This window comes from Manihot esculenta, chromosome 7 (assembly GCF_001659605.2).
Source record: "Manihot esculenta cultivar AM560-2 chromosome 7, M.esculenta_v8, whole genome shotgun sequence".
NCBI classification, from domain to species: domain Eukaryota; kingdom Viridiplantae; phylum Streptophyta; class Magnoliopsida; order Malpighiales; family Euphorbiaceae; genus Manihot; species Manihot esculenta.
The window spans coordinates 10,106,162-10,133,497 of NC_035167.2; the positions used below are offsets into that span (position 1 = coordinate 10,106,162).

The window sequence follows — 27,336 nt, forward strand, 5'->3', positions numbered from 1 at the left end:
ATGCAATTTTAATAAATTTTTAAATTTAATAATTTATGTTGTAATTTAATAGTTTAGCTGAATTTTAGTATAATTTTAATAAATTTTTAAATAATAATAATTTATGTAACAATTTAATAATTTAACTCGCATACTACGTGTATTGTTATTATTATTTTAAATTAATTGAAAAAATTTAATGTTTATATCAAATTCAACGTTTATATTTAGATAATTTTTAGTTAATTTTTAAAATTAAAATTGAAAATAAATATTTAATCGTGAAATAAGTTGTTCACGATTTTATAGTAATAAATTTTATTTTATAGTAATAATTATAAATATTTTATAATAGATATATTATTTAATAAAAATAGTAGTATATATAAAATAATTAAAAATAATATATTTATTGTAAAATTTTTATAATTATTGATACAAAATAAAGATTAATTTCCGATATGTATTTAACGATTAAATTATTATTATCTTTAAAATTAAATAGTTAAATATGAGTTAATATTATTTTTATATATAAAATTAATTTATATTTAAAAAATAATAAAATATTATATTTTATAATTTGACATTTTATCTGAACTATTATATTTTTATTTTTAAAAATTAACTAAAATTATATTTAAATATAAATATTGGATAAATTAATCTAAAATTTAAATATTTAAATTAAAATACAAAATAATGTAAATATTTTTTTTTATTTCGTCATTAGTTCATATATATAAAAAAGAGAGATTTACTATTTAATCATAAGTATTACTATTATTAATAAATCAGTTGTTATATTTAATTTTTTGTTATATTTTTAATGATATAAATAAACAGAATGATTATTTTATTAACAGAGAAAAAATAACCTTTTAATAGATTTCAAAAAATCGAAAAACTGATTTGTTAATAATAGTAATATTTAGTGACTAAATAATAAATCTATCATAAAATAATAATAATAATAATAATAATAATAATAATAATAATAATAATACACGTGATATGCGAACTATACTATCAAATTAATACATAAATTATCCAATTTAAAAATTTACAGATTTATTAAAATTATACCAAAATATAAAGGTTGAATCAATTAAAAATAAAAAATTTATATTAAAATGTAAATAGGCCTAAATATTAGGCCTTTTAAAATGGATTGACAAAAAAAATATTAATGTTTATGTCATTTTTATATTTTAATTTAAAATTTTAAATAAATTTTAAATTTTAAATAAATTAACTCAATATTTATATATAATTTTAAATTAATTTTTAAAAATAAATAATTCAATTATTAAGTACATCGATTTTATTTTATAGTAATAATTCTTTAAATATTCATGTCTTATTAATGGATTTTGCAGTTAAAAAAAATTAAATCAGCAATTAAAATTAAAAATATCAAAGATTAAATTTAAATCACTCCATTAAATTTAGATTTTATGACAAAATATAGTATTCAACTACAAAAATTAATAATAATTTGAATTTAAATATATATTGCCTAGTTTATTAGAAATTAAAATTCTAATTTACACCCTAAAAACTAAAATAAAATTTCTTATCGTTAATTATCAGCTAATAATTTTTATTACCCTTTAATGAAAGTCGGTAATTGATGATGTATGGTCTCAAACTGTTCTGATATATTCTTTTCAATAATCTATTTAATATAAATTTTACTTTATATAAAGATAAAAACAATATTATAAATTAAATATTTATGTTAATAAAATTTTTAATATATATACTTGTAATTTTTTTTAAGTCTTACATGAATGAAGTATTTTGAAAATAAAAATATATCTTCGATTTTTATCAATAAATAATTAATAAATTTATTATTAATATTTTAAATAATTAATAAATTTATTATTAATATTTTAAATAATTAATAAATATTTATTAATTTCATTATTGATATTTTAAATAATTAATAAATATTTAGTAATTTATTTTAATGATTAATTTTTTTGTAATAATTTGATCGATAAATTTTTTATATTTTTATTTTTTAACGTTTACAATTAAATAATAATAATAATAAAATGAGTAAATTAAAAAATAAAAAATAAGAAGAGACCCTCTATGTAAAGATTAAATATATTATTAAGCTACTTATTATTAACTAATGATACATGTTAGGGGAAGTAATGAATTTTTTTTAGAAGACTATCCACCAATGGACATGATTAAACAATAATGGAGATCATATCACAAATCTAAGCTAAAGCTTCAATAAAATTAAATAAATCATTGGATTCTTATTAAAGAAATTAGAAAAGGAAATTAATTACTGAAAATAAATAAAATTTGACAGAGGAAAAAATGCGCCAAATGATTATGATAGAGTATCTCACATGAGATTTTCGCACTTTATTATTTAATTAATTGAGTTTTTACGGTTGTATAAATTTTTTTTTTTATTTTACTGGCAATAAAGATTGCATTATAAAACTATAATAGCAGCAAAGGTTATAACAGAGAATGTAACATAAATTTAAAGTATATAATGTCCAATATACTAGTTTTTAAGGCATAATTTAGCTACAGTATCTATTCAAAGATTATAATTGCAAGGAATATGGCAAAAAAAAAAAAAAAAAACATCGACAAACCAGAAGTAAGTGCACTTCCATTACTCCCGATTGCAGAAGTTAAAAGTTGTGAGTCGGTTGTGCAAACAAAAGAAGTGAGACCACAATTGAAAGTAAAATAGATACATTGTCATTAACAATCACAGTTATTGCAATTGGCAAAAACTGATTCTTTTATACAGTATCACAGTAAATTTAAAAAACGTCCTAAGACTATTGAGCAAAAAGTCTGACTACCCACTGGATGTGGAACATGGTCAAAATGAGCAGCAAAAACACCAATATATTGTAGCTATGAAAAGTCAAAAGAGATCTGAGAGACGGCTTTCAAAGAGTCCGAGGCCACTTTATCAAACAAACAACGATTGTTTTTTTTTTCAAATATGCCATAAAATCAGAACAAGAAGAGCTAAGAACATAGAATCCTCATGTTCTAACCTGAATTGATCAAGTAAAGATTCCCACCAACGAACAAAACTGGGAAAACCAACCCCCTCAGTTTTATAAGCACAAGGGCTGCAAACCAAATTAACCAAGCCGAGTACCATAGAAAAAACATATGATCTAATATTTCGGATGCAGAATGACATATAGAGCAAGTAGAGTCCACGAAATAACCATGTTGAGCTAAACTAGATGATAGCACAGATAAAGCATTATGGAGCAAGTATCAGAGAAAGAATTGCAAATTTGGTGGGACCTGTAGAGACCAAACACTTTTCCAAATGCCCAAACCAGGAATCATAGAAGATGATGGATGAGAAACCAAAATGGTAGAGCTAAGATGTGGCATCAAAGACCAATAACTAGATCGAACAATATACTTACTATGCCTAGTATGCCTCCAAACCAAGACATTAGGAGTACCAAGAGGGGCAACAGAGATGGATAAAACCCTACGTCAAAAGGGAGAAACAGACGGACAAGCAGTCACTAATCCCAATCCAGAAGAGTATTGACTCCCAATCCAGAAGAGTATGGTTAATTAATTGTTATACCAAACGTATATAATTCAAAAACCCTGAAGGATATTGTAGTCGAAAACCTTGAACATGAGGCAGCTAAGGATCAGATCAAATGTTAGTAAAGGAACCATTCCCAATATTAATGCAAACATTCCAACTAGAAGGCTTTGCCAAACCCAAGAGCTATTATGCTTGTAGCCAGCCTTGCAGAAAGATACACGGGAGAAATATAATGCCTTTAGCATCTTCGATCATAAATTGGTAAGATTGTAAAGAAGCCGCCAACAATGTTTTGCTAGACAAGCAAGATTGAACTTCTCAAAGTTCCAAAAGCCCTAACTACCCTAAAACTTTAAGACACATGAACGCTGCCAATTAACCCAGTGAATCTTCAAAGAATCCATAGGTCCACCCTAAAAGAACTTTGATGAAAAGCTAGAAAGCTTAGCACATAACTGATTAGGATAGGGAAAAGTATGCATAGAGTATGTAGGAATAGTTGCCATGACGGACTAAATTAGGATAGCTCGACCAGCATGTGATAATAATTTTTATTTCCACAACTACGTTTTAGCTTGCCACTGATATTAAAGCATATTGGCATGACCAGCCTAAGAACTATTACATAAAGTTAATGGCTCCAATAGTTAAAATTTATTTATTTTTTATTAAAACTATCACCTTGATTTTGAACTTTATTAATTCCACTACAGACTTTTTGAACCAAAATTTAAGATGCTTGATATGCTTTGGGAGCTATTTGTTAAAATTTAAATTTTTCTTATTAAAAATATCACCTTGATTTGAACTTTATTAATTCCACTTTGGACTTTTTTAAACAAAATTTAAGATGCTTGATATGCTTTTTTTTTTTTTAATTATATACCATTTAGTTTACTTTTTTATAATTAATTTTAAGTAAAATTCAACTTAAAACATTACTTTTGTTTTAAACATAATTTTATGTATTTTATTTTATTTTTTGATAAGATACAATTTTATTTTATTTATTTATGATAGTTATTTAATAAAATAATTATTAAATCTTCAATATCAAAAAGTTATAATTAATTTTAATCAATACGGTGATAAAAAAAAAATTCATTATACAATTTAAATTATAAAAAGCAAAATCTTAACTGAATTAGGGTTAACTAAACCAAGTCAGCAGGTTGCTCCATTACACCCAACATAAAATTTAAAGTTTTAAGTAAAAAAAAAAAAGCACACTGAAAAGTATCATAATATAAAATATCACACAAGAAACTTAGAAATTCCCTCTAGAAAGTGGAACTGACATGTGAAATAGTTTCCCTTCTCCAGAAAGTGGAACTAACATGTGAAATAGTTTCTCTAGCAAGAGAATAGACAGTTAAATTAATCTATCTTGGAATACAAAATAAAGTCTAATTAAATCCATGAGATAGTAAATCTCTACAATCCTTAACAATTTGATTAAATTCAAACCAATCTTCCCAAGAGTTCAAAATGGCATCAACAATAACTTTAACATCTGACTCAAAATGCACATTATAGATATTATGTTTATGAAGCCAAGAAAGAGACTTCCTGAGTGCTAAAATTTCAATCATCTTAAGAGGAAGAACAATTTCATAAATGCCCATCAACCTCTTTGAAAAGAACCATTGGAGTCCTAAAGCACTGCTGCAAAAGAAGTCATATTCTGTTGTACATGGATGCCAGCATCAATATTGTATTTAAGTTCACATCTATGTTAGTAATATGCTCTATAGCAAATATGTTAGTTGTAGTTGAATATTATTTTTCATATATTTTAAGTATTTGAATACATTATCTAAAAGTTGTTATTTATCTTTAGAGTTAATTTAATTGAAACTCGAGTAAAGATAAAGTTCACGAGACTATACTATTATGCAAATAAAATTATAATGTCGTTATAATTGTGAGATTCCTATTATATTTAAGTAATGTCTCCAAATATTCCTAGTCGATATTTTTATCATAATTGGACAATGAGTAGAGTTGTTGAAACTGGTACATATTATGTTCTTTTTTTAGAGGAAGCCACTGATTTCATATGTTGAGATATAAATAACTAATATGTAGATTATTATTTTATAAATAAGTACACTGAATTGATTCGCTTGAGAAATTCATATGGAAAATAACATGTATCTGTGAGTTATTCAAGTGATGGTTGTGTAAGTGATCCGTTGACTTGAAATCAATAATTAATCTTATATATAGATTTTTATGTTTTGATTCAACTTACACGTTACTTAGCTCATGAGTAATGAATAGGGATGAATTAGATATATTATAAACTGCAAGAAAGTATTTATGTAATTGAGATAGAATTCATCACCCTAGATAGAATTCATCACCCTAGGTTAAATTAGATAATGTCCCATTTGTTCTATGCTAGCATTGATCATGAAATTCTTGCGCAAGGTGGAATGAAATTAGCAAATGAGATTTGAAATTTCATTCAATCGTTCAATAGCTAATAAATGATATCTAATATGATTTATATTGTAGATACGTTCCATGTATTAAATATTAAATCGAGACATTTGTAATGAAGAGATATTAATTACACTGAGAAACGTACTGAAAGGCTAAGTCAAACCACTTTTGACATTTCGAATATTTGGATAGTCTTGACATGTTGCTAGATAATATTTTTTACCTTCAAATTAATTAATTAGTTAATTATATTCATTGCCAAGATATTTGAAACCTAATGGTCACATGCATAAAGAATTGTATGAGAAAATAAAATAAGAAGTTAAATCATATAGGACTTTATTGCATGTAAATTGACATTGGGGTAAAATTGTAATTTGAAAGAATTACGATTTTAATTTAATTAATTAAGTAGGAATTTAATTAAAATAGTCTAAAATTTTTATATGGCTTGTTTATTAAAGTTATGGATCATAGTTATAATTTATTTATTTAATTAGTTAAATAAATAAATATTATTATACTGAAATCCTAGGGTTTTAGTATAAAAGAATCTCTTACGAGACCCTAGAAAAAAAATTTTGAGAGCCTCTAGAATTTATAGAAAAGGTAGAGAGCTCATTCAAAATCTCTCCCCTTCTCAAACCCTCAGAACAGTTATAAATTTTTTCAATAGAGACCGAACACTTGGTCGATTTATAGTTTGCAACAACCCAATCAATACGAATGATCTTGTATTTTTGTTGCAAAGAAAATAAAATATATTTATTTTCTCTTTAATATTATTATTTTATTCATTAAAATGTGATTCATATTGGTGAAAAATTCTATTTTTCTATTTCTTCCACTGTGTTCAACCGATTGAAAATCCAACTATCTGCCCCTAAGTACAAGATGCACATTTTGCCACTCAGTGAGGATCTTGGGACCTAAAGCAACCACTTCAACTACAGTTGATTGCTTTCGATGCCACAAAAACTAATTTCGTTGTCCATTTACTCTAAGCAATTGAATAAACTTCTTCATCAAACAACGATCAATATATTGCGAAAAGGATTATTTATGTAAAAATGTAAATAGAAATAATTACAATGAGCAACATTAAAATATATTCCCTTCGTCCCATAATTTTTGTCCATATTTCTTTTTTTAATTGTCCCAAAATTATTGTCCATTTTCTTTTTTAGACTATAGTAACATATAAATTGACTATTATAACTCTATTTAATTTTTTTATTTCTAAGAAATCTCTCAAAATCTCTCTTAATATTTAATAAAATTTAATGTCTTGGGTATTATTAGAAAGTTAATAAAATAAAATTATATTTTTTAATATGTGTGAAAAAATAAAGTAGATAAAAATTATGGACGGAAGGAGTATCATTCATTTATAACTAAATATATAATTTAATCCCTAACATTGATATATAAAATGTCAAACGACACTCTTACCTTTTTGTTATTCACTTTTATTACTCGACCCTATAAAAATATAATTATTTAACCCCTTATGTGCCAATGTGAGTTGCAAGTATCTTAAATTTTCTAGATTTAAATAATTTTAATTTATAAAGTTTAATAGTGTAATAATTATATTTTACAATATTTATGTATTAATGATCAAACATAAATTAGTCACATTTTTATTATCTTTATTATTGTTTATTTACACATTTTTTAGCTTAATTTATGGTTTTTACCTTGTTTTACAGAAAAGGAAGAAATTGGAAAACTGGAGAAAAAATGCAGAAAATGACAGAAAAGTGATTGGGTCAGTAACTTGGCCAAATCACTGCCCAGATCAAGCTAAAGCAGAAACCTGAACTATCTCACAGGAGACTGATTGGGTCAATAAATTGGCCAAGTCACCCGCAAGAACAGAAACCCGGAGGCAACACGCAGAAATGATTTGGGCATGACGATTTGCCCAAATCACTGCCCAAATCAAGCGGAGGAAGCAGAGACAGAAAGCTAAAAATTGGACTGACTCACAGAAAGCGATTGGGACAGCGATTTGCCCAAATCACCGCCCCAATCACATTGACAGCAGAAATTGACAGCAGAGGCGGGAAAGGAGCAGAAAATCCGAATTCAAAGAAAAGATGTCCAAATCCACTTCAAACACCACCAACTCAATTCCAAAAGTCACAAGGATGTCTTTCTACCAAGAGAATTCAATCTACAACAAAATTTAAAGGCAAAAGGAGAATCAAAGACCACAAAAGACCAAGTCAAGATGGGGATTTCCAAACTCTAATGGGATTAAAATTCTCCAGCTATAAAAGGGGACTACATCTAAACCAGCAGGGATATCTCCTCCTCTCGCCAGAAATTACAACAGGAATTCAGCAGCTTTCTTCCTTTTCTTTTCTTTTGTGATTTTGTCCACCATGAGTGGCTAAACACTTTTCTTTTCTAGTTGAAGTTGGAAAACTCAGATTTGTGATGAATTGGGAGATTTAAATCTCCATTGTTAAACTTCTATTTATTTTCAATATTTATGCAATTTGATCTTTCTATAATTGTTTCTTTGCTTTTAGAATCAATTTAGGCCTAGTGCTTTTAATTGCTTGAGTAACAATTGTTTGAATAATTTAGGTCTGTAATTGCTTAAATTATTTAAACACACATTTAATCAAGTTGCATAACCTAACTTGACCACACGGTTGGCAAGGTTAGAATTAGGTTTCTCTAAGTCTTAATGCAGTTAACAGTTGTTCGATGCTAAAAGCCCCAAGGACGTTCCTTGGCAACTTGTTAACTAGTGTTTGATTAGCGAACGTTTCCTAATCAAACTAGAACTAAGGAGGAATTTGGATTGTGAGAAGCGTCTTCCACATCCTAAACTAATTTATTGAAATAAATAGGAGTGTTAAAGAATCAATGATCAATTCTAAACAATCTGAAATAGATCCATACTTCAACTAGAAGCTTTTCTCTTATTGATTTACTCATCTTTAAATTATTTGCTTTCTATTGTTAATTAGATTTAGTACATCTTCAAAACAAAACCCCCCTCTTTTATTTATTTGTTATTTATTTGTCCAAGTCATTATTAGGAAAGTCCGTAGTGTCAAATCTCTGTGGTTCGACCCTATTGCTACTATCTACAAGTTAATTGTTGATTGTTTAATAGGTTTATTTTTTACGGCTTCAACAACCGCTATCAATTAAATAGTTATACTTTTATAAAAATTATTAAAAGTTACAAAGTAAAGATTATGATATTAATTGACTTTTTATGTAAATATTATATTTTACAAAGTAAAGATCATCATTCGTGCAGCTGCTCATCCCTATGCATTACACCATCATAGTAGGAAATATCATCAACGATTAAGCGAAACCTACGACGAGATAAACAAAGTAAGGCGATAAAAATCATACATAGCCAAAGCAACTAAGGCTATAAAAACCACACATAGCCGAAGGAAAGTAGTTCAAAAGCCAAGAATATGAGATGTATGCTATTTTTATCCACTAATGAAAATTTTGGAAACATAGTCCTCCATTACTAATAACAAGATTAGAGGAGAGAAGTTTTCAGTTTAACCGAAAAAATCAAATCAAAATGAATTGTTCAGTTTAATTATTTTGTTTATTTGATTTGGTTATTAATTTTAATTTTTTTTATTTTCGATTCGATTCAATTAAATAACCGAAAGCAAAGAGAAGAATTGAACGACCGAATATATATATATGACACTTAAAAAAACCCTATCCCTCTCCCTTGTTTTTATTTTAGTCATCACCCTTCCCCACTCCTCTCTCTCTATCATGCTGCGACCAGATCCCACAATGCTGTGATTTCTTTTTTTTTTTTTTTTTTTTGCTTCAGTCAATCAACCTCACCTCAACTCCTCTCTCTCTTTCTTTTTCAGCTACGACTAAGATGTTGCAATCTCCTCACGATTCTCCTCTTTTTTCTTTCTCAGATGACCCAGAAATATAATAGCGACATGCAAATTGGCCTCCTCCTCGACTCTTCCTTTTTCAGATGCCTCGGCCTCTTCTTTTCTTCTTCTTCTTCAGATCTTGTTGATTCCTCTTTTTGATTGGGCTTGTGTACAGATCTTATTATTATAAATTAAATTCTTATTATTTTGGTTTATTTGTTAATTTGAGTATAGATGTTGATTATTTTAGTTAATTTTGAGTATAGTTCTTGATTATTTTGTTTGATTTGGAGTATAAATCTTGATTATTTTGATTGATTGGTCATCTTCTTATTTCTCCTTCTTCATTGATGATGGTTTTTTTTTTTTTTTGTGAAACTCTTTTAGATGGAATTTGTTGCAAGTTTCTTGTAAAATTTGATACCGGTTATTTAGAAATGTAGATTGATTATATTTATTTATATCATATTGATTTAATTTGGGATTGTTGTTAATTAAATTTGAGTTGTTGGTTTTTTTTGTTTACTTTAGAATTCTTAAAGAATTAGAATTCTTATGTGATTTGGATTATTAGAATTTCATTTTTTGTTTCAAAGAACACTATTGGACTTTAATATTGCAATGCAAGTGAATTTTTCTTAGATTAGCAGTTCAGTTTCAAATTGAAACAGAACCAAATCAAATTAATTCAGTTTGATTCGATTCTTCTTAATTTCGATTCGATTTTGATTTAAATTTTTATTTAATTGATTTTTTGATTTTTTAATTTCAGTTCTATTCAAAATCGAATCGACCGAATACTCTCTCTAAGCAAGATAAAACAAAACTAATAAAACCATAACTAATTTTTGTGTACTAAAACTCTGTTTGTTTTCAAAAAAAAAAAAATATGTATTTAGAAAAATTCCAAAAAATATTTTCTAATAAAATAAATTATGTTTTTATTTTTAATTTTAAAAACTAAAATACATTAATAAATTTATATATAGAAATCTTAATAAAATTCTTAAAATATAAAAAATGATTTGTTTTTTTAAAAAAGGAAATCATTTTATTTAAAAATGACTTAACCTTTTCTTTTCCAGAAAAATATTATCAGTCGACTAATTTTCTATACCCTAGAAAATATGGAAATAAATAGAGCCTTAAACCACAACTAATTTAATTAATAAAACTTTAATGAACTAATTGATCCTTTCCATAATTATTGATGTTATTTGTATCATATTTTTCCGAGTATAGACCTACATTAGGTTGCTTTGCCAACCTTTCCGATACTTAAGTTAATATGGATACTGAGTTAATAATATAATAGACTAGAAAAAAATTAGCATGCCTGATTTTAGAGGTTATGAGCTCCCTTATACAGTGTAATGGATAGAGTTTAGATATTGTTAGAAGAGTATGAGATAATAGAATCATATCTAGAATAAGATATAGAATTCTACATGAAATATGATATGAAAACTTATACATATAAGGATAATATCCTAATTGCGATTAGAATTCTATCACTTTATTAGGAATTATAGTGATGTGAATAATTGACGTGATTTGAATTATTCAAATAAGATTTAATATAATTTATTATCGATCTACATCAGTAGTCCCTCCTTTAGAGATCGAATCTTTAGGTTCAATATCGGATAATTCCTGATGTTGTTGAGATTAGATTGATGATGGGGCAGGAATAAGACTATGTTGTGATTGGCCACAACCTACAAGGGAGAAAATGTGAGGTAGTAGTGGGTGTCCATAACAGCCACTCTGACGCTCAAGTCAGTATCGTGACAAGCAGAGAGAATGCAACAAATGGTTTAGAGCTTTTAGTGTTAGAGCATAGCGTACATTTGTCTCTGTGATCATTTTCCTTTTATACTGTAAAAAGATATAGATAAATATAGCATTTTCTGAAAATCCAGCGATGAAGTGGCCGGCTGCTCGGTAATGGATATTACCAGCTAATGGATTGATGATCCCGTGATCGTAGGCAAAGCGAAAAAGTATCTAGTAACAGTAATCATGTGCCAAGACTTGGCCTATCAAGGGAGGGCGAGTCTTGATGGTAGTCCGAGTATTAAAGTGTCAAGGTCTCCCTTTTTATAGTGAGATCGCATATTCCACTTGTCAGATCCCTGTCACGTGGCCCTTATTTTGTGGTGTTAACTCATAGCTTTCTTTGGGCAGATATTATATAACATTAGAGGTCCTCCACCGGTCTTTAACTTTTTAGGTTCGAAGGTGACTGTTTGCCTTTTCGGTTTAGGACACGTGGCATGATCTCGGTTATGAGCATCGTTTCGCTTGCCTATTGATCGGCTTATCTTCTACGCTGCTTTCAAAGCTTTGTCGACTATTTCACTGTATAAAAACCCTTCTTTCTTCTTTTTGGTTCACAATAATTTCTCATAGGAGAGAGGAGTGAAGGTTTCTTCTTCTTCTGTTTTTTGAGGGTAACCAAATATGTGTGGGAGATAGCATCATGGGCTATCAGATTTGTATAGGGGACATCATCATGGTCTTCGAAGGGCAACTGAATGCGAGTTTTCTTGAAGGTGTAGGCACACTGCTTAACCCTATGTATTGGTTCAGCGTCGCGACCTCTGAGGGGTTGGATTATGCGAGATTGATTCCGAGGGCAAGGCTAGAAAGGTAGTTGGAGAGACAGCTCTTCTCATGACCTTTCAAACGGCTTCCTTTCATAGATTTTAAGGATTTTGATGTGATAAGGATTTTTGATGTAATAGAGATTTTCGATGTTATAAAGACTTTTGATGTATTAGAGACTTTATTCAAGTCTATTTCTGGACTCCTTGTATCTTTTGTAATGAAAATATATGTTTTGTATGCTTTTGTGCGCTTCCCTTATCGCCACCATTTTTGCCAACCGAAGGGGGTTAAAGCGTATCTTCTCTAACGCTCTTTTAGTCATAAAATAGCCTTTGAAAAAAGTAGGATTAATACCTAGGTATGTGGCCCGGCGGACTGTCATCCTTCCATCGCAATATGCCTTAGGCGGGTTTGTGACCTGGCCTTATAAAAATTTGCCTTATGGCCTTGATTCATGGGACCAATGCTCATGTGGTCTGGTGGGAACCATCTCATGGCCTGGTCTGGCAAAGAGTGCCTTGGGGTCTTGATTCGTGGGACAAACGCCCGAGTGATCTAGCGGGAACTGTCTCATGGCTTGATCTGGCGAAGAATGCCTTGTGGTCTTGATTTGTAGGACCAACACCTAAGTGGTCTGGCAGGACTGCCTCAAGACCTAGCCTGGCGAAGAGTACCTTGTGGTCTTGATTCATGGGACCAACGCTTGAGTGGTATAGCGGGAATCGCCTTGTGACCTAGTTTGGCAAAGATTGCCATGTGGCCTTGATTTATAAGACCAATGCCCGAGTGGTCTAGCGGGAATCGTCTTGTGACCTGGCCTAGCGAAGATTGCCTTGTGGTTTTGATTCGTAGAACCAACACCTGAGTAGTCTGGCGAAAATCGCCTTGTGACCTAACCTAACGAAAATTGCCTTGTGGCCTTGATTTGTGGGACCAATGCATGTGTGGTCTGGTGAAAACCGTCTTGTGAGCTGGCCTGGCGAAGATTGCTTTGTCCGTGGAGCAAAACCTTACCTCTTGCTTGATTCATAGTTCTTGATGGACAGATAGGACATCCTCTGCTACTCGCTTAGATTTTCCCTTTCCCTTATGAGGTCTTTTGGTGATGACATATACACTTCTAGCCATTTCTAAGAACGAGAAAGAAAAGTTCATTTTTTAGAGAGAAAAAAAGGACTAAGGGCCTGGCGTGAACCCAAATGAATAGAAAGAATCCAATGGGTTTCCCGATAAATGTTGCTGAGATTAGATTAATGACATGGTTGGAATGAGACTATACTGTGATTGGCTAGAACCTGTAAGGGAGAAAATGTGAGGCGGTGGTGGGTGCCCACGGTAGTCACTCTATGACAAGTAGGGAGAATGCAACAAATGGTTTAGAGCTTTTAGTATTAGAGTATAGCTTAGTTTTGTTTTTGTGATCATTTTCTATTATACTGTAAAAAGATGAAGATAAATATAATATTTCTGAAAATCCGGCGATAATGTAGCCGGTTGCTTGGTAATGGATATTGCCGACTAATGGATTGATGATTCCATTATTATAGGCAAAGTGGGAAAATATCTAATAACAGTAACCCTAGCAGAAAAATATCTAGTAATGATAGCCTTATGCCATTAAATTATCTAGTAATTAATAAATTTCTCATATTATAAAGTTTAACTAATAATTCTCTTAAAAATAAATAAATTAAATTAAATTCTTATAATTTTTTTTATTTTAAATACGCTTTGAAAATATATATATTGTTTGAAATGTTTCACTTACAATATGAATTTTATTCATAGGAATTTATCCACACGCATACATAATTTCTATTTTTTAACATTATTTTTTTAAATATAAAAAATTGAATACTTTTATTCAAAATGCAAAATTTCAGAGGATAGTGCTGATACTTCTTATATAAATTATTATCAACTAGTACAAAGAAATTGCTTCTGATGATATCATATGTGCAAGTTACGATATAATTATTCATTTTCAATTAACTAAATACTTAATTAATTAATAATTAATATAAACGAGATGCAACATCTCATTCCATCTTTCTCAACCCTATATATATATATCTATGATCCTTTGCTTTTAAAGCAATTTTTCTATTTTTTTATTATTTTTTAAAAAATTTTCTTTTGGATCGCCTCAGTCTTTCTCAAATCATCACCTAGCATTATTGCCTTTCTTGTTAGCTCAATAGCATAACTAAAGATGGGTTTGAAAAGTGTACTCTAAATAAAATAAGGACAACTTCCCTGAAATTTTCAGCAAATTTCATTTTCGAAAAATGAGGTAAATTTTCAATTTGGTGTTTGGTCCTTTCTAAGACAAATTAAAACTATTGGAACTTTGTTATGACCCATGAAAATGATAGCTAGCTAGTCAACTATACAAAACAGATTGGAGAGGTACAAGGTCTTTTGTTTGATGTGATACCGGTTAGCAGAATTTGATTTAAATTAAAAAAAAAATAATTGAATTAATTAATTTAAAATTTTAATTTTTTTATTTGATTTATTTTTTATTTTAATTTAATTTAATTTTTAATTATAAAAATCGATAAAATTAAATAATATATTATTTTTAATAATATATAAAAATTAGACTATAATTAAATCGATTAGTGAATATAAAAATAAAACATATTTTTATATAGCTGTTTAATTTATTTGTTCGCATTAAATTATTGAAAAAAATAAAAGAATAATTATTATTTAAAAAATTTATACGTTTTACTATCCTAATTTAATTCAATGGATAAATGCAAGGAGAGTTAGTTTTGAGTTTTGATACCCTCAATTATTTAAAAAAAAATAAATAAATAAATTACAGTTTAAGAAAATTATGGACACATTTAATTAGAAACTTGCCAAAATTAGCTAATATACAATTGTCATATTTTCTAGTTTAAATTGTAATTTCCTTCATTTTTATTTATATTGTTATAAAAGACTCTAAATATGGTAACTTTCATAATTTTCACCAATGAATGTTTTTTTATTATTATTATTATTATTATTTATTATCAAGAGTAAGGAGTTGGGGATGGAGGAATTGAGAGTAGAACCCATGATTTGAGTGTACTTTACTATATGGCTTGCCACCTAATTAAGCTGGGGTTGACTTTACCGATTAACGATTAAAATGGTGAAACGGATTGTATACAGTATGATATTTACATGAAGTCCAAATCACTACAAGCTCTCCTTGTTTTGTGAAGATTAATTATTATATTCTATTCTCCATTAACTCATTAAAAGATTTCTTTACATATCCACGTATTTATCTTTTTATAAAAGAAATATTAGTTAACTTGTTTTAAATTTAATATTTATATTTAATAATTATGTGAAAATTTAAATATTTTTTATATATTTTTTTATATTAAAATATTAATTTAAATTATTTAATAATTTTTATTTAGACATATAAATTCCTAATATTCAGTTTTCTCATTCAGATGGGGAATGTTATATTATTTCCATAAATTTGTGATGCTCTTATCGCAATTTAGCTATATTATATCAAGAAAAAATATATTTATGATGTAAATTATTTAATAAATATATATTTGAAGTAAATTATTTAATAGTTATAAAGTATGTTATATATAACGATTCGTAATTTCATATCCCACCAATGCTAGAATCTTTTCAAGCTGTGCAGTTATTACACTTTTTTTTATTAAATTTTGTGATACGTTTGTTATGAGAATAAATAGTATTCGATTTAAATTGAAATAATCGATTGAATCGATTAATTTTAAAAATTTTATTTAATTTTATTTTTTTAATTCAATTTATTTTAATTTTTTTTAAAAATAAATTATTTTAATTCGACTTAATTTTAATTAGAAAAACAATACCATACTATATCCTTTTCAATAAGACTTCTAATTTAAATTTTATTTTCCCACTCTTTAAGACCCCATGCAGTCATCATTCACCATACTTCACCTTTTCAATTTCCCTTAGCTCCAATTTCATCTCCTTTCTAGGGTGAGCATTCGGTCGGTTCGGTTCAAAATCAAACCGAACCAAATAAATAAATATTTATGAAAATTGAACCGAACCGATTTGAGTCAGAAATCGAATCGAATTGAACCGGTTCGATTCGACCGGTTTCGATTTTTAATAAATTTTTTATTTTTACGCTTTATTTTTAGTATTTTAAAATTTAATTAAAATATTTTAATCTTAATATAATTTAATTTTTCTATATTATTATCACTAATCGGTTCGATTCAATTTTTTTGATTTTTTACTGATCAAAATCGAACCGAACTGAAATAACCGAAATTTTTGAAATTAAAAACAGAACCGAACCGAAATAAATAAAAAATCGAACTGAATTTTTAAATTAATTCGGTTCGGTCGGTTTTTTCGGTTTAAACCGAATGCTGCTCACCCCTACTCCTTTCTCCTTCTCCTCTCCTCCTTTCTCACTTTGAAAATCGAATATGCTAATATCGTCATTGAGCATTAGAGGATTTTGCTAGTTCACCATCGCCGTCGACCAATGGAGGATCTTGTTGGTTCGACGTTGTCGTTGTTGTCGCTCCCCTCTATATTGATTCAACTCGTGTCGTTGTCGCTCTCTCTATACTGATTCAACTCGTGTCATTGTCACCTGTTGCCTGTTGCTGTGCCGCCGTCGTTCTACTCATCTCTACCATGAATCCGTCGTCAGTCTCATCTGTCTCATCTTTTCCGGTCTTAATCCACAGATTTGCCATCGATATTATGCTCATTGGCGGTGAACTACCTTTTCATTTTTGTTTAAATCGACTGTGAATAAATAATGAGTTGCCGTTGAGTTTTGCATGTGGGTTTTGCAATTTTACTATTTAATTATATGTGATAATCTGAGATCCAGATAAATAGGGTTTTTACAATGGGCTCTGTAAACTTAGAAAAATGTAAACCTAGAAGAGAGTATTTCTCCTTTTATAGATTTCCTTTTGTCTGCTAGTGACATGACAATAGAACGAATATCAGTAGACCAACTGTCCCTGCCACGCTGATACGAACGTAAGAGGGAATCAAATCTTTGCCCCATGCGTAATGGCCTTTGATTCTCTCAAGGTTCGGGTAGGCGGGTCTACAAGATGGGTGAACGGATCCTCTTTTGGGTTCTGGGCTGGACCGGAGAGTGAGGACAGAGCAGGGCCTAAATGGGATCGGCCCAAGGAGCAGAGAAGGCGGGACCGGCCTGATGAGGAGAGCCAGATGAACCTGGTCGTGAGGCTTAGTGGACTGGACCCAGTTGGCGTGAATGGCTTGAGAATCTCTAAGCAATGGGCTATTTTCATGGGCCTAGCCCTAGACGGGGATGAGGGGAATTCAGGGGTCATCAATTGCCCCTTTACCTTCTCGGTAGTTATTGCTCCAACTGTCGAGGGGGTAAACCCCTAGAATCATTATGACCGCGTCTGTTGGAATTCGGCTTGCCCTTTCATCTTATTGCCGCTTGTAGCTTTAAATCTTCTCTATCTTTTTCTATATTTAGCTTTCCTCTGCCTTTTGTGTGCACTGTTACCCTCGCTTTCTTACTTTTATCTTCCCAGTACATTTTCTTTCCTTTTTGGTGAATAGCCTTTAAGGATTCTGATGCTACCATCCTAGAGTATGAAGTCGCTCTGTTTCACATTAAAAGCTCAGCCTTTGATTATATATTACTAACCTTTCCTTCTTATCCTTGGGATCGTTAACAAAACAGCGAGGTTTCTCTTCTCGATGGTTTGCTCTTCCCTCGCCCCAGCTCGAGCTTCCATGCCGAGCTCTCGAGGTTCCGAATCTTCAAGACTGTACACCTGTGTCAAGTCAATCTCAACTGCTTCGATTGTTCGAACTTTTGGGTCCTCTCGGACTTTGAGATCGATCGCGAACTTCAGGTCAACAGGATCAAAGTCTGCCCTATCTCCTGATGATGCCTTTCCGCATATGTTTTACTATATTGAAAGTTCAACTTGTTCCATTGCTCATCAGAATGTTTCGCTAATTTTCTGGTGTTGCCTTCACTTGTTCCATTGCCCTTCAAAATACCTTGCCAGTTTTTTGTTGGCGCTTCGGGCAGGTGGACAGGTAATGATGCCGATCTCCCTGGGACTTTAACTCGAAGACTTATGTTTTTCATGAGATCGACATATAATATCTGAGCTCGTTCATACGTATCGTAAATCACATCTCAAGACGGAGCTTAGCCGGCTTACGAAGTTGATTTTCCGAACTATAAGAATTCCTCTGAATCGAAAGCTAAGATAGTGGGGTAGGCGATAGTGATGTAAACGTAGATGATGATGTATCTGGGCGTGTAAATCCTTTAAGGATAGCCTTTTAGCCCGTAGTGTTGGTATTTGTGACATGCTGTAATGTGTTTTTCTTTTAATGAAATTTTTGTTTTGCGTTCATACTCGAACTGTTCTTTCTTTATCATAACTGAAGTACTTAGATTGCTTGCTCCGTAGCTTTTCCCAAGGGATCTGCTGTATTGCTTTCTCCTTCTTGCCCCTTTAATCGTTTAGAACTAGAGTTCATTCAGCCAACTAAGCTTTTGACTTACTTTCTTCCGAGCTGGACTAGTCGTACTCGTGGGCTCTGTTTTAATCCTGTGAGCCGAGCTCTTGACCTTCTTAGGTAATAAGCAGGGCTGGTCTTTATCATGCTTTCATCTACTTGTGTCTTTGAGCTTTTTATTTATCTTTTTCCGAGCTGGATCAGTCGTAACCCTGAGCTCTGCTTTTAATCTGTGAGCCAAGCTTCCGACCTACTTAGGTAATGAGCAAGGTTGGTCTCTATCATCGGGTGAGAGGTCCAAGTGGAGCCTGGTCTTGTGGTTTGAGCGAGTTGGATTTGTTCTATGCAGATGGAATGTGGGCTTTTGGGCCTGTCTGTCAATTGCTTTCGGGTGATGGGCTATTGCCGTGGGCCCATCCCTTAATAGAGGTGGCGAAGTCCAGCGGCCGTCGGTTATTGTCCCTTTACCTTCGATTATTGCCCCTTTACCTTCTCGTTAGTTATTGTATAACTAATGAAGGGGTGAACTTCGAGGGTAATTAATGACCGCGCCGCTCCAAGACAAAATTGTTCAGAGTGACATTGCGTTTCATTATTGCCTTTCCTTCCGAATTCTCTTTGTCTCTCGAAGAAACTTGTTCTCGTCTGCTCTCTGTTTTCCTTCGACTTCTTCTGCCTTCTCGACCTTATTGCTTTTCAGGTACGCTCTTTTACTCTGCCATGGAGGATTCTAAACTTCCCGATGTTGTCAATCTCGAGTCGCACATTACTCCTTCTTCCATAACCAAGTATATTTCTCGGAGTTATTTAGATACTCCTCTTTACCTTATTCGCGCTTGTAATACCCGGCTGGAGTCCGGCATCGGAATTCTACTTTCCGGTGGAGTTCAAGATGTCGGAAGTCTCTAGACGGGTGAGATTTATGTTTTTCTTAAATGTTTTGCTATGTTCATGCAGTTTTACACCATAAGGAAATGAGTTTTTGAGTGAAATGAACCAAGGCAGAAAAGCCAGGTTCGGCCGCCGAAGTTAAGGTTCGGCCGCCGAACATGCATGGCTTTCGGTTTCACGATAGGCCGCCGAAGGTGGTCTGGCCAGCCACCTATAAATGGCCCTCAGTCGGTTGAAGCGGTAAGAACACGGTTTCTTTTGTCTTCTGAGGTGAGATGCTGCCCTTTGTGAGTCTTCTTTCATGTTTTCATGAAATCATGCAAAGATTTGATTAGTTTTTATGATCTTTTGAAGGTTTTAAGCTAAAAACTCAAAGTTGTGAAGTTTGGAGAGTTTGAAGGAGAGTTGCTCCAAAACTCCATGTGAGGATCATTCATCTACTTGTTTTCACAAGGTAAATGAAGATCCTAAGCTTGTTTTTATGTTTTCTGAAGGTTTTATGGGGTTTGTAGAGAGAGTTGCATGAATAGGGTGATTTGTGAGGTTTTGATGATTTTGTGAGTAAAGCTTGTTTATGTGTTGTTTGTGTTGTGTTTTTGGGGTTTTAAGGTAGTTTCTGACCCCTTTGAGCATATACTGAGGTGTATGCAAGTGGAGGAAGTGAGGTTGTGAGTTTGGAAGGGTTTTGGTGCGTTTTGGCAAGAGGCAGGGCAAGTTTCTGCCCTGCTGATGAACTCAGTTTCGGCAGCCGAAGGTACATTCGGCCGCCGAACCCCTGAAGAGGTGTGAGGAGGTGGCTTCGGCTGCCCAAGCTTGCCCCCGAGCTTTTGGACTTTCGGCTCTGGAGGGAAGTTCGGCCGCCGAAGGTGCCACTGAAGGATAGAGACTTTCGTCTCTGGAGTGCCTTTTGGCCTCCGAAACTTGCCCCCGAAAGGGTTCGGCAGCCGAAAGTAGAAGTTCGGCCGCCGAAGGTGCTTGAGTTTCGTCTCTGGAGAGGAATTTCGGCCGCTGAACCTGCCGCCGAAAGTGTTCTGTCCAGCTTTTCTTTTGCATGCTTTGCATGAGTTTTAGCGTGAGTTTAAGGGGATTCTTGGGGAGTTTAATAGAGTTGGTCATAAGCTAGTTTGGTCCCTCATTTCAGTCTATCTGTATAGATATAGACCAGAGGAACCAGAGAGAGCAGCAGTGAGTTCTGCTCCAGAGTTTTCAGAGCCTGCAGAGTCAGTCCAGTTAGCCAGAGGTGAGTGGAACTAAACTTAATTCTTTTACTTGCACAATGAAATGTTTTAGCATAGCTCATGCATCATGATTATGCCATAGGTTGAGTGCATTAGTATCCACGAATATGTTGCATTGCATCGTTATTTGGTGATGTGAGTGAATGCTGAATGATCCAATAGTCTCAGACAGGAAGTCCAGGAGCCTTTGACTACGCCCTGGCAGGTATAGAGAAGTCTAGGAGCCTTTGACTACGCCCTGGCAGGTATAGCAAAGTCCAGGAGCCTTTGACTACGCCCTAGCAATGGTAAGTACAGAGGTGTTATATACACATATATCTATATGACAGGAAGACCAGGTGCTCGATTCTACGCCCTGGCACAGAGTTACTGGGACTATGTGGTGACAGGTTTACTCTTGATGTGGCTTGTCTGTGATATGGTACATTCCATGAGATCATATTTTACTGAGATGTTTTACTGTTCTACTCACTGGGCTATAGAGCTCATCCCACTCCCTTAACCCCAGTTTTGCAGGTTCAGTGTACAGGGACAGTCCAGCAGAGTACAGAAAGAGTAAAGAGATTTGTAATAGCTTAGAGTGGACATGTAATATTAAAGAGATGTAATAGTTGTGTATAAAGTTAGAAATGTGCTTGACTTAGTGATGTATGTATGTACATGATCTGTATATGTATATGTGTTTTGCTGTATATAAAAAACCAGGCTTAACAGGTATGAATTAACCCATCTAGAGCAAGCTCTAGTCAGGGGTACAGAGTACAGAGTACAGAGTACAGAGAGAGTGCATGCACAGGTTAAGCCTTGGTTCAGAGCAAAGAGTTTTTATGTTCACAGAAAATGTATGATCATGTATGAGTTTTACAGGTACACAGAGAGTAGAGCAGGCTTGCTATGGGTTCTGGCGGCCTGAAGCCGACCTGAATCCTAGCGCCGGTGACGGTCCATTTTGGGGTCGTTACAGATTGGTATCAGAGCCCTAGGTTCACATGATCGGACCTATAGAGATAGTGTTGGGCTCATAAAGGGTAGAAGTGGTCAAGCACAATAGGAAATCATGTCCACTAGGATAGGGTCTTGAGTCCTATCTGTTTATTGCTATGACATGCCATGAGTTATGCATGTGCCTTCTTGAGATGTGATGTTTCTGTGCTAAAGTGTTATATTATGTGTTGTTTTCCAGAGAGAGGAAAGATGAGAGGAACTCATCGATCAGCTCGATTGACTGGAGTCCCACCAAAGAGTGAGAGACCAGCTGCTCGTCCTCCTGCATTGCCACGGGCAAGGTCTCAGAGATCTAGCAGGGAAGGTACGTCAATAGACCCTAGAAGATCTGTAGACGAGAGCAGAAGAGGTACAGCGAGAGGAGAAAGATCAGAAGAAAAGAGGGAAGCTATGGAAATTGACCAGTCGAGAGATGATAGCATGGGTATAGGCAGATTTGAGGAAGGTATGGGAGAGTCGCAGGGAGGCGCTCAGGCCTCAGGTTTTGGCTATTCAGCCTTTCCGCAGGACCCAGAGTATCTGATGGGAGGTATGTCGGAGTACTCTAGTTTTATCCCATATCCCCCTTACATGCCATATATGCCTTATCCTCCTTATTATCCACCGTATCCTATGTATCCATCTTGCCCTACCCATCCCAGTGCAGCACACCCAGAGCCAAATGACCCAGTACCACCACCAGAACCAGTAGCCCCTGTTGTTGACAGACATCAACCTAGCTCATTTGGAGGTAAAGTACAAAAGACGGAGTACTTGAAATTGGATGCTCCTAAATATAACACGGGAGATGATCCATTTGACTACCTCAGAGCAGTTAGGATGATAACCAGTGAATTGGGAGCAGATGATAGGAGAGCCATTGAGATGGCAGGGTTTACACTTAAATGCAAGAAAGCCAGAGAATGGTTCAAGAATTATGTGGAACCCAGGATAGACAATATGTCTTGGGGAGAGTTCGCCAATGAATTTGCAGGGTGGGCTTTTCCTGACAGTTCTCGGGAGATGAAAGTAATTGAGTTTGAACAGTTGCGACAGACAGATGAGATGAGTGTTGATGCATTCACAGATAAGTTCCTGGAGTTGCTTCAGTATGTGGGTCAAGCCTATGATACTTATCAGAAGAAGGCAAGGAAATATACTATGAGATTGCATCCCAGGTATTCTTCCTTGATTCTTCCCGCAGAAAAGGAGAGTTTCCACACTATAGTAGACGCAGCCAGGAAAATGGAAGCTAGTGCCAATATTCAGAAACAGTCAAAGGCACAGGCTTCGGGTTCTAAGGCCCCCAGTTTAGGCAGCAAGAGATGGGATAGAGCAAAAGGAACAAAGAGTAAGTTCTGGAGTAAAGTCAAGTCAGGTCTGGGACTAGGTAGTGGCTCAAGCTCTGGCACAGCTCCAGTATGCAGACGATGCGGAAAACCACATGGAGGAGTTTGTCGGTTGGGATCTACAGCTTGTTTTAGATGTGGACAGGAAGGGCATATTGCTCGGGATTGTTCGCAGATGACTTTTGCACCATCCCAGCAGATGAGTTCAGGCAGTGTGGTATAGCCAGTTGTTCGGCCAGCAGCTCCAGTCATGCCTCAGAGTAGTGGCAGAGGTAGAGGGAGAGGGGCAGCCTCTACTTCAGCAGCAGGTTCCCGAGGTGGAAATCCGGTAGCCCCAGCACGAATTTTCACTGTGACACAGGAGGAGGCTAACACGTCGAACACAGTGGTGTCAGGTAATCTCATCATTGGGTGTTCAGATGTGTATGCTTTGATGGACCCCGGTGCTTCTCATTCCTTTATTGCTTCGAGAGCCATAGAGAGATTGGGTTTGATCAGTTCTGAGTTAGAGTATCCTCTCTGGGTCAGTGGACCTAGATGTGACCCATCAGTGGCAGTGTCAGTCTGTCGTTTCAGTCCAGTGTTCATAGAGGGTAGATGCTTTCCAGTTGACCTTGTGGTTCTAGACTTGACAGATTTTGATGTCATTCTAGGGATGGATTGACTATCTGCATATAGTGCTACTTTGGACTGTAGAGAGAAGATAGTTAGTCTCAGAGACCAGGATGGGTCAGAGTGTGTCTTCAGAGGAGACAGGAGAGGTACACCCAGAGGTATGATTTCAGCCCTTCAGGCTCGTCGTTTGCTTAGGAGGGGTTGTCAGGGGTTTCTAGCTCATGTGAGAGAGCTAGACAGTCAGGTGAGGGAACCAGCTACAGTACCAGTAGTCCGAGAGTTTCTTGATGTGTTCCCAGACGAGTTACCAGGACTACCACCTAGTAGGGAGATAGAGTTTGAAATTGACTTGCTGCCAGATACCAGACCTATCTCTATTCCTCCCTACAGGATGGCGCCAACAGAGTTAAAGGAGTTGAAAGAACAGTTGCAGGACTTGGTAGATAAGGGTTTCATCCGCTCCAGTACCTCACCTTGGGGTGCTCCAGTGCTCTTTGTCAGAAAGAAGGATGGATCCCTCAGACTTTGTATCGACTACAGACAGTTGAACAAGGTCACTACCAAGAATAGGTATCCTTTACCTCGGATTGATGATCTATTTGACCAGTTAGCTGGAGCAGGTTGTTTCTCTAAAATAGATCTGAGATCCGGGTATAATCAGTTGAGAGTTAGAGAGGCAGATGTGCCAAAGACAACTTTTAGAACTAGATATGGGCATTATGAGTTCTTAGTGATGCCGTTCGGGTTGACTAACGCCCCTACAGCATTCATGGATCTCATGAACAGAGTTTTCAATGAATTTCTGGATCACTTTGTCATTGTTTTCATCGATGATATTTTAGTGTATTCCAGAGATGCAGAAGAGCATGCCCAGCATCTGAGGATAGTTCTGCAGACACTGAGAGAGCATGGTTTGTATGCCAAGTTCTCGAAGTGTGAGTTTTGGTTGAGGAGCATTTCCTTCTTGGGACATGTGGTATCAGCTGAGGGTATTGAAGTAGACCCCAAGAAGATATAGGCTGTAGCTAACTGGCCCAGACCCACGACAGTGACTGAGATTAAAAGCTTTCTGGGACTGGCAGGTTACTACAGGAGGTTCGTTCAGAACTTCTCAAAGATAGCAGCTCCTATGACCAAATTGACGCAGAAGAACCAGAAGTTTATCTGGTCAGACCAGTGTGAAGAGAGCTTTGAGGAGCTCAAGAGGATATTGACCACAGCACCAGTGTTAGCTCTGCCTGTTAGTAATGAGGATTTCACAGTGTTCTGTGATGCATCTCGAGTGGGCTTGGGTTGTGTTTTGATGCAGAGTGATAGGGTGATCGCTTATGCTTCAAGACAGTTGAAGAAGCACGAGTTGAATTACCCCACCCATGACCTAGAGATGGCAGCAGTGATCTTTGCACTTAAGATATGGCGGCATTACCTCTACGGGGTTAAATGCGAGATCTTCACCGATCATAAGAGTTTACAGTACATCTTGAGTCAGAGAGAGCTGAATTTAAGGCAGAGAAGATGGGTCGAATTGCTCAGTGATTATGATTGTAAGATCCAGTATCATCCGGGTAAGGCGAATGTTGTGGCAGACGCCCTAAGCCGGAAGTCACTAGGCAGTTTATCCCATATAGCAGCAGAGCGGAGACCAGTTGTGTTGGAGCTTTACAAGCTCTTAGAAGAGGGATTACAGCTAGAGTTGTCTGGTACAGGTGCGTTGATAGCACAGATGAGAGTGACACCTGTGTTTCTGGAGCAGATCGTGCAGAGACAGCATGAGGACCCTGAGTTGATGAAAATTGCCAGGACTGTTCAGTCAGGCAACAGAGCAGAGTTTAGATTTGATAGCAAAGGGATCCTCCGCTATGGGAGTCGACTTTGTGTACCAGATAGGGGCAGTGTGAAGGAAGACATTATGAGGGAAGCTCATAATGCCAGGTATAGTGTTCACCCAGGAGCCACCAAGATGTACCAGGATCTGAAAAGGGTCTATTGGTGGCCAGCCATGAAGAAAGAAGTGGCGCAGTTTGTGACAGCCTGTGAGGTTTGCCAGAGGGTGAAACTAGAGCATCAGAAACCAGCAAGAATGCTTAACCCATTACCGATTCCAGAATGGAAATGGGAGAACATAGCCATGGATTTTGTAGTGGGTTTACCAGCTACGTCCAACAGGATAGACTCTATTTGGGTGATTGTGGACAGACTCACGAAATCTGCTCATTTTCTTCCAGTACAGAGTAACTATTCTGTGGATAAGTTGGCACAGGTATATCTGGATGAGATAGTGAGATTACATGGAGTTCCAGTATCTATAGTTTCAGACAGAGGACCTCAGTTTACCTCCCGCTTTTGGCGGAGTCTACAGAGTGCGATGGGTACGAGGTTGGATTTTAGCACTGCTTTCCACCCACAGACTGACGGACAGTCAGAAAGGACCATCCAGACCATAGAGGATATGCTTCGACTGTGTGTTAGATTTTGGCGGTTCTTGGCGGCAGCATCTACCTTTGGTGGAGTTTGCCTACAATAACAGCCATCATGCTAGCATAGGGATGGCTCCTTATGAAGCGTTGTATGGGAGGAAGTGCAGATCCCCTGTTTGCTGGGAAGAAATAGGAGAGAAAGCTCTTGCAGGGCCAGAGTTAGTAGAGATTACCAGTAGAGTGGTGCCCATGATCAGAGAAAGAATCAGAACAGCGCAGAGCAGACAGAAAAGTTATGCAGACGTTCGCAGAAAAATGTTAGAGTTCCAGGAGGGTAATTGGGTATTGTTGAAAGTGTCTCCAATGAAAGGAGTGGTTCGTTTTGGGAAGAAAGGTAAATTAGCTCCACGGTACATTGGACCCTTTGAGGTGTTGCAGAGGATCGGAAATGTGTCGTATAAGCTGGATTTACCTGCTTCTATGGAGAGAATTCACCCGGTATTTCATGTTTCTATGCTACGACAGTTTGTGTCAGATCCGAATCAGGTTCTGAGTGAGCCTGAGGTGGAGATTCATACAGATCTCACCTATATAGAGCAGCCAGTGCGGATTCTGGACACACAGATCAGACAGCTAAGAAACAAAGAGATTCCGATGGTGAAAGTCCTGTGGAACCACCATAATCTAGAAGAGTGCACCTGGGAGACGCGGGAGTCGATGCTCCAGCAGTATCCATATTTGTTTTGAGGTTAGTTTTCCTCCTTTTTATGTGTTGTTAGTTGTTTGAGGATCATTCGAGGACGAATGTTCTTAAGG

The 27,336-nt window shown here is 34.6% G+C and overlaps 1 protein-coding gene across 6 annotated transcripts in view; it reads right to left on the reverse strand.

Moving 5' to 3' along the window:
- The window catches only part of LOC110618489, a 150,636-nt gene that overhangs the window by 93,414 nt on the left and 29,886 nt on the right, over positions 1 to 27,336 (reverse strand). The window lies entirely within an intron of this gene.